The 13,836-nt window shown below is 41.8% G+C and overlaps 1 protein-coding gene across 1 annotated transcript in view; it reads left to right on the top strand.

Annotated features, from left to right (window-relative positions):
• The first annotated feature begins 13,311 nt into the window (after positions 1-13,311).
• ZNF236 (zinc finger protein 236) overlaps positions 13,312-13,836 on the top strand; it is a 92,685-nt gene continuing 92,160 nt past the window's right edge. Inside the window, exon 1 of the mRNA XM_075494263.1 lies at positions 13,312-13,369. The gene's annotated coding sequence lies outside the window, so the exon portion shown is untranslated. The remainder of the gene's footprint in view (positions 13,370-13,836) is intronic.

Here is a 13,836-nt window from a genome sequence, read left to right as displayed (position 1 = left end):
ACACCTGCTGTTAAGATTGCCTAACTTTTCCCATTATAAGACCATTTTCAATTTCATTGCCAAATTAACTGTGTGGGCTGATCTTTTCTGGGATGAGTGTCATCTTCTGATTTAAATCACGGGCAAAAAGACAGAGTCAGTGTTTCAGATAAAATGTTTTTGTGATTTTCAAGAATTACGTGGGGGATAACAGCTCGCTTACTTCATATGGACTCTCTTTCAGTTACTTCATTTTAAAAAATCAGTCATCTACATCTCTTGAAACAAGAACTTGAAAATCAGCAGAATTTCACTTGCTGAAGTTCCCTAGAAAAGGCTCCACACTTGGCCAAGCTACGAGCCCCAGAAAAATCAGACAATACACACTGGAAGTGTATTACGATTTTGTATCCAACATCTTTGAAGATTCCACTTGTTTTTACCTTTGACAAATTGCCAGGAGTAAAAAAAAACAGCTGGGGAAGGCAAACATGGACAAAGCAGGTAGGATGATGCAGACAGAGGTGTAGCAATGGGGTATGTGAACCAGAAGGATAGACGAGCTCAGTAAGGTATGCCAGTGAGCATGGAAAAAAGAACAAATATTAACAGGAAAAAAAAGAAGGAAATACTGGGGCCAGCAGGCGTTTAAATGATGAAGTATTTAAATCATGACTCCAAAGTCTTGACACTTCTCTGCTCTTTAGTAAATAATTATGAAGCAAACTGCCATAATTTTCCATCTCCTTCTATTCATGTGTCCACAAAAATGATAACCCATTTTTGTTACCTCTCTGGTAATAAAATAATGATGAACTTCCGTGCTGACGACCTAGAGAGCCCAGGCAGATAACTCACATGGAAGAGGAGCATGCAGTTGTTCTAACCTCCCCCAAGAAAAGTCAGCATCAGGTTTCTGCGCAGTTGACTGCATACCTGGAAACTGAATCCAGATATAAGCTACCACAAAATCATTTGTTCTTCTCATAAAAGTGGTATTACCCAATTCATGTTACATAGGGATAAATTAAGGCAACAATTCTGAAACACCCTTCGTAGAAGAAATGATGTTTTAAATTACTGGCATCCCTAAAATTGTTACTGTTGAGTGCTCATCTGCTAAGACCTACATATGAAACTGTTGTTTGCTTTTTAATTAGGATGATTTTACACTTTATTCTTCTCCTCATCCCCTCTCAGAGAATTTGGAATCAGAAAGTTTGGGTTTTTAACCCTGAGTTTGCCCCTAGTTTTCTGTATGACTTTTGAAAACTCAGTAAACCCATCTGCCTTTGCTGTCTACAATGTCTAGAAAACAGATATGAGTGTATGTGATCTACCAGCAACTTACAGAGCTTTCCATATATACATTGGCAACTATATTTTGGCCCAGGTCAGCAGATGCTGAATGCAGCAAAGACTACAATTAACATCAGTAAAGGGCAACCCTCAGTGTCTTTCCTTGATGTAACACAGCTTGGCATTTACGCTGTCCTTCTCCTGTACTGACGACTCGCACTACCCCAATATTTTACAGTCATCTGCCACCTAACTAACACTTTGTTAGGTAGAACACATGCAGTGATTTTCACCACAGCCCATGCTAATTTAGCCACTAATGGTCTACATTACACCAGCAGTCATAAACTGGTTAGAAAGCCTCTGGTTGCCTCAGTCCTATGGGGTTTTAAGATAGAAAATAGATGAACAATTGGTTTCTTTTCCTTATTTAAATAAGGAAGAACCTTAAAATAAAGATTGGTTATGATGCTGACTGATGTATTTTTGGGCTGGTATATTATTCAAATACTGATAAAGATTATAGAGAAAAATTCATTCAAATAGCTGTCCTCCTGATGTCAATTGGAACTTATTATGGCTTTTGTTTAGTTTAAAGTCCCAGAAGGTCCCCCAAAAGCTTCATGTGGAGCTGGACTCTGAAATAAATTAAAAGATATGTGTTTATAATTCGCATTTCAACAAAATAGTTAAAAGAAAAAAGCATACAACAGCTGAAAAATTGCAAATGTAAACAAGTATCGAAATAATTGTATTTGGTTAAAAAAATTACTCAGTCCAATATTTTGCGTTCAGTTGTGGTCATACATCTTGCAGTGTCTCGTGCACAGGACTGCTGGGCAGCATTCACCAAGTCTTTGGATGCCCTCAGGGACCAACGGGTGCTATTAAGAGGTACTCTGCTTAGCATCTTAGTATGTCTATTTCCCTGGTTTTATGGTTTTTACCCTTTGACTTTTCCTTCAACTCTCTTTGTTTTATTATGATTATGATGATGACGATTATTTGTTGCCCCTAATGATAATTTAGTTTCTTCCTGGTTCCTTTTTCTGTAGTTGCCCCTTGTCATTGAAAAATCTCCTTTCAGCCTAAACAGTTGTAGCTTAAGTAATTTCTCACATGGAAGTTATTCTATATATCTGAGCATCCTTGTTGACCTTGACTAAATCTTCTCTAGACCCCTGTATTTTTTTGAGGTGGTAGGGAAGGACAAGGTCAGAACTGCACAACTATTACAGATATGGTGAAACCACAGATTCACATAATGGAAGAGTCACATTCTCTCTTTTGTTCTTCATTCTTCTCCTAATGGCTCCTAACATTTGATTTACTCTTTTGATGACTACTGAGCACTGAGTGATGTTTCTGTTACTGTCTATCATAACTCCCAACTCTCACTCCAGTCAGCCCAGAGCTCATGTAAGTGAAATTAGGATTTCTTCCCCTTATGTACATCATTGTACATTTATCTACACTGAATTTCAGCTGTCATTTTATTGCTCAGTCACTAGGTTTTACTACCCGGAATAAATTAATATCATCAAACTTGATTACCTCACCACTAACGTGCATTTTAGAGTCATTTATGAGCATGTTGAACAGCAAAGGCCCTAGCATAGATCTTACGGAACCTCATCTGTCACCACCTTCCACTGCGAAAACTGACCATTTATTCCTGTCTTCTAGCTGTTTAACCATACAAAGATCTTCCCTCTCATGATGTGGTGCTAAGTTGCCCTAAAAGCCTCTAATAAGACAGTTCTCAAAAGCCTTTTGGAAAAACCAAGTAAGCTATGTCAAGCACATCACAGTTATCCACATAACTGTTGATAAGACTTCAGAAAAGCCAACGTGGCTTTACTCAAAAAGATGATTTTATCAAGGTATTCAGTAACTCTGTTCCTGCTAGCTAATCTGCATGGTACAGATGTCATGCTTATAAGCTTTGTAGTTCCCCAGGTCTCTTCTCAAAACTTTTTAAAAAATTGCCTTCAGATTTTCAACTGTCCTTGGGTGCCAAAGCAGCTTTGTGCACAAAGCTACCCAGTATCATATCTGAGGAGCCATTCAACTATTTTAGACTGGAATTCCTTTTGGACTCTCTTGTGAACACCGTCTTGTCCTGGTGATGTGCTGCTCTTTGTGTGCTCTATTTGCTCCATGGGTTGTCTTCTGTAGTCACTTCCTCTCCACGTAGGTCCTCTGAGGAGTCTCTCACAAAGAAGACTTTAGATCAGAACCTGCCCCATTTCTTGTGCAGTGAGCACTGATGCAAATAATTAATTTAGCTCCTCTGCAATGGCCTAATCCTCTCCTGAGTGCTCTCTTTATACCTTGATTTTCATCCTGGCCCTTCAAACTCTGGCTTACTTCCTGCTTTTGATATATTTGAAGGAAGATTTATTGTTACTTGTGAATCCTTCTGCTAGATGCTCCTCAGAAGTCTTCTTGTCTTGTCTTATTGTGCTTTTACATGTTACCTGCCAGAATTTATGAGCCTTTCTATTCTTTTAACATGGACATCAGTGTTTTGAAGAGTCTCTTCTTGTTTTCGTGATGCATGTCACTTGCTCCTTAGCTATGGGGGTTTTCTTTTGCTTGTTCCCACGCTTTTCTTCATAAGCAGGGTGTGTTGGCCCCATGCTTCCAACGTGGTGGTGACCTAAATAAATTCCAGGTGAGCTAAGAGGATTTAATTCTCTTAGCTGACCTTTTTTAACGAGGTGATTCTTTCAGGCAGTTCCCCTCTCTGGTACAGCCCAACTGTAGTCGTTCCCAGAAAATTACTGAAGCTGAGCATGCTAGGGCAGCCGCTGCAGAACAACCTTCAGCTGTGCGGCTCTCGGGCAGCCCCTGGGTGCTGCTCTGAACCAGCTCATGGGCTGCAGACCCTCCTGGGCTCTCCCTAACCAGCCGCCCCATCACACAGCTACTGATGGTGATCCCTGTGTTATGCTCTGATGTACTATTTGCCCGATTGCTGCAGGAGGCCCATCATTATTCTATTTCCTGCTTTAGCTGCTTCTTTGATGGTCTTAGGATACTGAAACCAGTATTATCACCTTTGCTGGGCAGCTGTACAAAGTCAATGATACATTTTTTTAATTTAAGCTTCAAATTTCAGTCCATGTGGATTCATAAGGTTGCTTGGTGAAGTGGGGATTTTCTTAATTAGACTCTAATCTTTAAAAAATAGATAACACTACATCACCACCAAGAAGGCCTGCTTCATCCTTCATCTTCATCACCAGTTTTTTGTTTTGGTATTACAATCTTCTGTGGATTATCTTTCTTCTGTCAAGCTTCTGATATGCGTACTATGCCACTTCTTTCACTTAGGGCTAGACTCGCTTCCCTCATCCTGGATTTCAAGCACTTTTTTCTGCCATGTTTTCTTCTTTAACTGGCAGCCTGTCTCCTCATCCTATTTGATGTTTTTCTCTCCTCTGACCGATGTATTTGAATTCCCACAGCATCACCTGTTACTGCAGCTTCCATTTCAAACCACTTGTTCTTCTGCACCTACTGGCTTTCTCATCACGTCTTCATTTACAAGCTCACTCATGATATTCCTGGTTTTAAGTGCCAGAAGCCCAGTTCCCTTATGAACCCTCTTCTATGGCCTCACTGTATCAAGGCAATGTTCCCAATTCCCAGTAAATCTGACTCCTTGATTTTTGCAGCTTCAATATCTGGCTGAGGAGATGGTGCTTGCGTTTGGCACCAGTATTACTGTGCTTGCCAAAAGCACAACAATAGACGTGCTTTAAAATGGGGTCGGTTCCATGATCTATTTCAAGTATGGTACGTGTGTCCCCCAATAATCATGCCAGCACAGCCCAGGGTGACAAGCAGTGGGGAGAGGAAAAATCAATGAGAGAGTGGTAGGGAGGGAATTTCTAAGTGAGAACAGCCACCAAATATTTCACAATGTTGCAGTTACATCCCCAGAAGGGCTTTGTATACAGTAATGCTCCTTCACATGAATTAACAGTATAAAAACACAAAACAATTAACTACATTGTATTGTTTGTTATCACATGAGTTTCCAAAATTACTACACTGTGAGCATGAACATTCAGACAAATATACTGACTTAGAAAATGTCAGGCTTAAGTTTAAAACAGAAATACTGTTATCAGATTTTTCTAATAAATGCAACATATTTCTGTTGTTCAGGGAAGTATAATTGCTTACTTTCTTACTCTCACCTTCCCTGCAAGCACATACTCACTTGTTTTTCTGCTTTCTCACTGTGGGCTCATTTATATTAATAAATACCTCTGTGTGTGATACAGCATGACAGACTCTCATCAACAAGTAGGAAAAATATATGCTTGTGAAATTATAAAAATCCCTGAGCTACCCATCTAAATAAAGTACGGCTGAGCACTATTTGGTTACAGCAGATCTCCTGTCTTGCTGAATGAAGCTGGAAATCTTTATTTTTTCTTCCTCAGGATCAAAGTATTTAGCCTAAATTTCTATTTCAGGGTAACTCCTATGTATAGTCTAGCTCTCAAGTCTGTAAGTTTGTTTCCATTTAATTTTTGGGGGGAAAAACAATTCCTGTGCCCTTGAGGTGTCAAGCTTCTACAGTCTATGCAGAATCCAGATACCAGAGCTCAGTAGTGTGTCCAAATACAAGCAAATACAATATATTTGGACAAATACAAGTAGTGTGTCCAAATACAAGGATGTTGGGGTTTTTTCTATTAAAAATATCCTTCACATGAAAAGACCAATTTTCCAAACATAGTCTCCATAGTGAAAAAAAAAATATGTAAAGTATGATTTCTGTGAATGGAAAGCCTCATTTCAGAAACTGTTTTGCAGGAGAGGTCTTTATATGCGGAGGGCAGAATGAGGTCCTGAGCGTGTACTCTTTCTTTCAACGTTTGAAACATGCACGTGTCAGAAACAAGTTTACTCTTACACATACATGAAATCATGAACTCACTGTAGACACAAAGATAATATGTTTAGTAACTGGGCACTCTTTACAACAAAATGGATGTAGGAATGCATTTGAAAAGGCATATCTTGGTCATTACTTGTGAAGACTACTACATATTCCAACAGCATCTGGATATACCACGAGAAGACCAGGGCAGTTCATGTTTTAGAGGCCTTCTGGGATTTTACATTCTCTCAAGAACTCATGAAAGGTGGTGTTTTTTTAAAAAACAGCTGCGGTCAAGAATCTGGGGAATCAACAGACCAGTACATTTCTGAATTATATAAGATAGCTGAATTCTGTAATTGTCGGATTAAAATCCTCATAAATTAGAAACGGGAATGAAGCTGCAGGAGATTGAATGAAAATGTACAAAAGCTCCATGTTAACATTATGAAGAGATACAGACAAGTGCAATATGGACAGCAACTCTCCAACAGAGCAGTCTCAGAGATAATTTGGCATGTAACACAGGAAAAGCACAGAAACACAGCAAAAAGCCTGCCCAAGAACCCACCCCCAACACCAAAAACCATCAAAAAGCAATACAGAGCAGAGAAGACAAGCAAATTACAAGATCACATAAAATCGCTCATGGTGTACTATGAAGAAAAATAAGATGATGGACAGACCTTCTGTCCGGGGTCATACACTTGTAGCAGAAGAAATTGTCATGCAAAAACTTGCAGACAAAGGAAAAGGAAAAAGGAAAGGGAAGAGGAGAGGAAAGAGGAGAGGAGGAAGGGAAAAAAAAGGCAACATAAAACAGAAACCATAAACCTCAGCCTGTCATAAGACATCAAGACAAGGCAGCATAGAAACAGGAAATTAAATGCCAAGTACACAGTAAGGCATCAGTGAACCTAGTAGATTATGAAGACTCCTATATTACTACTTGAGAATAGAGAGAAAAATTGCAACCACAAAAATACAGATTAAAATTATACAATGCATGATCATAAAACCACAAGGATCATGAGATCATCACCCAAAAAAAAGGATGCACAAAGAAAACATACAGAGAAAGCTTAGAGGTTTTTTCAATTTCAGGTAGTACAGACAACACAGAAACTAATGCCACTAAAAGAAATCATGAAACTTACTAAATTTCTGACAAATGATTTAAAACAGATTCAAAAGCAAAGCAAAACCGACACCCCATACCGTCTAGAGCAGATAATACACTATGGCATCCCTGCAGCAAAGCTGCTGGAAGATTAGCAGGTTGTATTTGAAGGACTGCAACGTGCTCCAGGCATGTTACACCCACAAACAGAAAATACAGTTCAGCCGGTGGAGTACCTGCACCACAGGGTATATATTACATAAATAGAAGAAAAATGGGAGAATCAAATGCAATAGAAAAGACACAGCTGTAGTCATAGAGCCTTAGACTGATCAATGTGATAGTAGTAGCTGCATGTTTAGGAAAGCTGCACAAGAAAATTGTGGTATCTGTGTTCAGTTTTAAATGTGGAATGAGCCTTTAAATCCCAGTGTAGGAGCCAACCCAGATAACACAGTTTTGTAGGAATTCATAGCAATCCAATTAGAACTCCAACACCAATAACGAACGTAATTTCTATCTTTTAGATGATCAGTTTGAGTTAGTGCCCAGCTGGCAGCAGGTGAAAGTCACACAGACGTGAGATATCTTAAGTTCAGTAGCATATATTAAAAGAAGCTGCTAGACTCATTGTTGTTCTTCTTGGATTAGCGGTCCCAGTCTCAAAATACACTAAGATTTCGCCCTTAATACAGCTGTCCTATCTCAGTATACTATAGTATGACAGTATACTACTCACTATGCCGAATTTTCTCTTAAAATACTAAACTGTACATGCAGCCTTATGGCTGCCAATGAGAATTTTATGGATATTATTCAAGTGGCTAACAGTATTTTCCTTTACCTTTTCGATCTTCATTAAATGTTTTTTGTAATAAGTGTCAATATTAGATTTTTATAGAGTATTAGTTTTTCATCAAAATACTATTTTCCACTGGAATAGCACCTTTAGAAGCAAGCTAGTTGACAGGGCTGGAAACCCAGCCACACAAAAGCAAATCAAGAAAGAGTAGGAGTCACCCTTTCTTTGATAAATGAACAAACCACCCCAGCAAAGCAGAAAACATTTATCTTTCCTTGGAAATTAATATGTTAACATTGGAAAACTACTTCTTTAGTGAAATCCTTCATACAAAATGTATACTGCCGTTCTCACAGTGTATAATTTCAACAATTACATACATGCTAAATATACACCAGGTCTATTCTAGCTTTTGCTATTATAGTAATATGAGAGAAGACTGCTGCTTTTATTGACATTTCCACATTACTGCAGGTTCTAGTTCAGGTTATGTCCTATAACCATAAAGTTGCTCTTCCTGGTACAGCTTATTTCATTTTAGCAACAGGTGTAAGTCAGCCCTAAGTGTATTTACTCTTTTGTGCCTACAGTAGGCAAACGTGCTGGTGTAGCTATCAAAACACCCTTCTGTGGAGGCCTGGCTATACTGTGTATGTAGGATATTGTGACACCCTTTATTTCTCTCACCTCTGGCTGAACACAGAACTACTTTGGTGTATCAGTATTCCCATTATGCTGGGAAAACTGCAATGTTTTTTTCTTAAAACACCATTGCCTAAAGTTAAACCACGATACAAAAATACATTCATTAGAAGTATGTTTGTTTCTAGTTCACAAGCATTCAGACATGCAAAAGCTAAAACATGAGAATTCAAAAGGTGTTATACTTATTTAAATGTCATTATTTTAAGCAAATTATGGAGGGATTTGCCAACCTGGAGTACTACACACCTACAGCTTTAACTCAGGGAAAGTACTGTACTTCCCCAGCTTGGAAAACATGAATAGAGAGCTGTTACATGACCCAGTTCCTTAAAATGAAAAAAAAAAAAAAAAAAAATTATTGAGCACATTCTGATAATTTTTTTTAAAACATATATAAAAAGGATAAATTTGAAGTTTTATTGGAGAGAGTCCAATATTTGAGAGCGTTTTATTGGAGAGACTCATCCTGACTTAAAATTCATGCTAGCGTCAAAATTTTCAATCACTGGTTTCACTGGTGAGCACAGCAAATAATTTTATGCGCCTTCTTAAAAACCAAAAAAGGTTGAAACTTAATTTAACAAATAGAAGCAGTCTGTTTAAATCAACCAAACCCAAACTGAAGTTAGAGAGTTGGCATGGGAATTTTAGTCCAAACAGTTCAAGTGTGGCAAAGCCATAAGCAACTGAAAATAAGTAAGGGTCTGACAACTGTAACAGTAAATACTATGCTACTTAGTAAGTAGCTTTACTGAAATGGTTCACTGGATTTCATTAGTTTACCTTAAAATTTAGTTGCACATCTAGTACTACTAGTCAGTAGTAAAACCTAGAATTCAATTTGTTCTGTGGCCATGTTAACCTTACTCTGTCTTCACCATATTCTTCATCTGTAGATAAAAAACAAGCATAACTTTTAATGTTGCATATTTTAAGGGCTGACACTATAGCTGCTTTTCTTCCTAGAAATTAGTGATACCAGATAAAATTCATGACAGAAAGAGTTAAAGGCCAACCATCTAGCAGTCTCTGTATTACGTTACAGATTCCACCTGGGGAACAGACCCCTGCTTCCTTTGCATGGACAGCAGAGCATGAGTAATGGTCTGCTAGGCTCTCACCTGAGAAGGCACTGGGTTGCAATGCTAGGGCACACCCCAAAACTGAGAATTTTCCTTTGTAGCACCTCTAGAATAATGCCAGAGGCTTTAGAGAAAGACTCTAACAGGTTATTTTATTATTTACAAAATACAACAAATTTTAAATATTTTGAAATACCAGCATCTCTGCAAATGTAGATAAGAGATTCACTAACAAGTAGAGCAACAGTTTTAGCTCTGCGTGCAGTGCCTTTCTTCCAGGAGTTGCAAAGTGCAGGTGAGAAATATCATGTCAATCACATAGACAAAGAAGGGAAATTACACAGAGATTAAATAGCTTCACTAGATTGAAAATGGCTGTAAAGTTAAAGCCAGTATTTTAAGTATATGATTTGCCACTGGATTTCCTTAATAAAAAGTTATTTTCATATGCTCTTCAACACCTATTCCACATACTCTTCATAAACTGTTGTCTCCCAGTACCACAGGCTCCTTGAGGATCTGAAGTAAAATCTGATGTCTTTTCTACTTTTATGCAGAGCTAGTTTTGTACAGAATGAGAGAGTGATGCAGAAGTGTTAGAAGACTGATAGGCAACGACAAACATACCACAGCAATTTGGAACAGATGATGCACAGACTTTTGCAGTACAAAATTAACCAGGATTGTATGTACTGCTGCTGAGCACTGAAAGACATGCAGGGAACAAGAATGCTGAAAAGCTAAAATAGAAATTAAAGTTGGCTTTTGCATTAGACTTGACAAATGAGGTACAATTTTCATTACCATCAGTACAGACAGGAGTTGCCTGCACATACAATCCCACTTACATTCCTGTAATGTGTACATCAGTTCTTTTCAAAACTGAGACAAAACTCGGGATTCAAAGTTCTTAATCCTAAAGCAGAAGACCTCAACAAAAAATACAGATAATACTGATAACAAAGTTGGAACAAAATCAGAAGTAGTTAAAATAATGAGCTCGTGCAAAGGTTTTCTAGATACTGATTCAGTTGGGGTTCTTTGTTTTTGAGTCCTGTCCCTAGGGTCTAACTGAAGTCATGTCACCTTGTCTCATGTACTTGTAGGTTGTAGCTCACTGCTGAAACCACCGGCAAGTTTGATTTTCAGCACAGAACTAGCCTATATCCACCAGAGGCCACTGCTGTTCTTTGCCTTCTCCCTGCCTCTAGCTGGGCTGTAGTGAGTAGTCCGCTCACAAGAGCCCCAGGCAAGGGTCACAGCAGCTTCAGTCCTCCTTTCTGTATTTATGCTCCAATGCTGCACTTCTGCAGAGGAAATTAAATACCGTACACTTTTTACTGGTAGATAGAATAAGAAATTATCTAAATATTGCTTACCCAACCTTAGCCGTCAGGAAGAAATGAAACCTGGCATTCCAAAAACCTGATTTCATTCTTTGATATGATTAAATTTGGTAGCTAAAGGCAAGTTTTTAGATGTAATTTAATCAGGTATCTGAAAGGCATTTAACTTAGAACTGATGAAAAAAATAGCTTCATACATTTGCAACAGAACAAGATAAATGAATTAACAAAGTGATAATTAACATTCAAGGATGAGAAAACTATTAAGTGATGTTTTGCTACTATAGTTTACAGGTATCAGTACCCAGCCTGCCCTATTTGATCAGTGATCCGAAGTACCTGCTTGATACTATTTGCAGAGACTGCAGAAATGACATTAAAGTAATAAGTGTAATAAATGAGGACAGGGTCATCCGACTTGCTTAACTAAGCCTACATTATATTAAATGTGTTTTAACACAGACTACTGAAACACTATATGGTTTGAAATAAAGAAACCGGCCAGGTGCTGGCTGTATGGGATGGGGGGAGGAAAAAAGGGATATCCTGAAGAACTTGAGCATTGTAACAGTTGGGCAACTAAGAAGCAGCAACCTGGCTCGGTAGGAAGTAGGTTTTGGATCAAGTTTTGGGTGAAAGACTGAGTAGCCAAAACAAAATAAAAAAGGTAGTTTTATCACTGTAGGCAGTATTCTCATAGCAGTTCCCTTTGTACAGAAATATACCCTTTTTAAAAGGGTGTTTAAAAATTAAAAGGTGCAAAAAGAAAATGTAACTCAGAGAAAGACTCTTAAATAGGTCAAACTATTGACATAATGAAAAAAGATTAATCCAGTCACCCATCAAAAGCAAGTGTTTTGTATTAAAGTTTTATTTAGCAAGAAACAGGTGCAATAAAAATCTCATTTTAGAAGCTGAAGCCCTATGAATTCAAAGATGACATACAGCAGTGTCTTTGGAGGCAATGAAAGCCATGAAGTGCTGGAACAAGCCATCAACAAAAATATCTCCATCTTTAAGCCCTTTCCAGAGGGCACACTTCCAATGCACACAAGTTACAGGTGACAGAGTTGAACATTATGGCTTACAATACCCAAAAATTACTATTAAATGAGCCAGTGATCTTTTGTGTCCCCCCCAGATCTCCTCAGGCAGTGGAGCTCAGGCCGCTCACAGACCGCCCGGTGTTTAGGCAGGAAACCCCGCCAGCCCTGACAGGGATGCGTGCTGGAGGTAACGCGTTTCTGGGGCGGGCGTGAGCCCCACGTCCGCCGTGCACACGCTATGCACCTCCCAGGCTAAAACCAGAACCCACGGAGGGCGCAGGAGGGGAGGGCAAGGAACGATCGCCCCCAGGGAACGGCGCCGCCGCCGCGGTTTTGGCCGAGCCCGGCCTGACGCCGCCCCACCTGTTTCTATGCTCTGAAAGGGAAACTTCAGCCCTCCCGCTGCAGCAACACTCAGGCAGACCCGCCGTGCCGGCTCCTGCAGTCAGGAGGACCAGAGGCCCACACCGGACCAGGCACAACTCGCTCAGCCGGCGCCCAGCCGCGCCGGGTACTGACCTCCACCCGCCGCCCACACACCGGCGCATGCGCCGCCGCACCCAAATGTACCACCCCCCCAGGCGCGCGCGCACGCACGTGAAGGCCCCCTCCCACTCCGGCGCCTCGCGCATGCGCAACCTAGCCTCCTGCCACCGCCCCTCCGCGACCTCTTTCACGCCACCGTGTACCCCCCCCCCCGCCCGCGTTGGCGAGGCGCGCTCAGTGCGCCTGCGCCGCCTGGCCTTGCCGTGAGTTCGCCTCTTCCTCGCTCGCTCTTCTCTCTCCCTACTCCCCCCCCCCCCCCGTCCCGCTACGGTGGGCCCGTGTGCGCCTGCGCCAGCCCCCCGCCTGGCGTGCTCCCACAGCGCCGCGTCCCCGGCCGCCCGTGTGTAGGGCCGGGCTGGCTCGCTCGGCCCCGCCCCCTCGTCCCCCCTTCACCAACCGCCGCTTCCTCCGCCGTTGCCAAGTGTGTGTGTGTGTGTGCGCGCGCTGGGGGGGGGGGGTGGGGGGAGGGAGGGGGCAGCCATGCCGAGGGGGCGGCCTCCCAAAGCCAGCAGGGAGACTAGCAAGGCCGGCACCGAGTCAGGTAAACAGCGCGGCCGGGCGAGCGCGATACGCGCCCGGGGGTGGAAGCGCGGGCGCCGCGAGAAGGCGAAAAGCCTCCGCGGGCTCCGCATATAGTCCCCGGATATGGGGGAGGAAGGCCGGGTCTATTGTGTGAGTGTATAGGCAAGAGGGCGGAGGGGAGGGGAGGGAGCCTGGCCCGGCCCTGCGGAATGATACCGAGCGGGCAGCTCCCGCCGGCCCACACGGCGCGGCGGAGGGGAGCTTGGTTGGCCCGTCGAGCCCCGCGACCTGCCCGCAGCCACTCGCCTCCCTCTCGGGGGGGTGGGGGGGCGGCGGCTGTAATGGCTCCTCACCCACGGAGGCTGCGGGGGGAACTGGTCGCGGCGCGGCCGTTGCCTTCGCTTGCTGCCCCGTCGTGGGGCGGCGGCGAGGCTATCGGCGGAGAAGGGTTTCTCGGCCCAGGCCAGAGGCCTCTTCCTCCCGGCG

Source organism: Mycteria americana, chromosome 2 (genome assembly GCF_035582795.1).
Source record: "Mycteria americana isolate JAX WOST 10 ecotype Jacksonville Zoo and Gardens chromosome 2, USCA_MyAme_1.0, whole genome shotgun sequence".
Classification (NCBI taxonomy): domain Eukaryota; kingdom Metazoa; phylum Chordata; class Aves; order Ciconiiformes; family Ciconiidae; genus Mycteria; species Mycteria americana.
The sequence above is the reverse complement of the archived record's forward strand: the minus strand, read 5'-3'. Positions and strand labels throughout refer to the sequence as shown.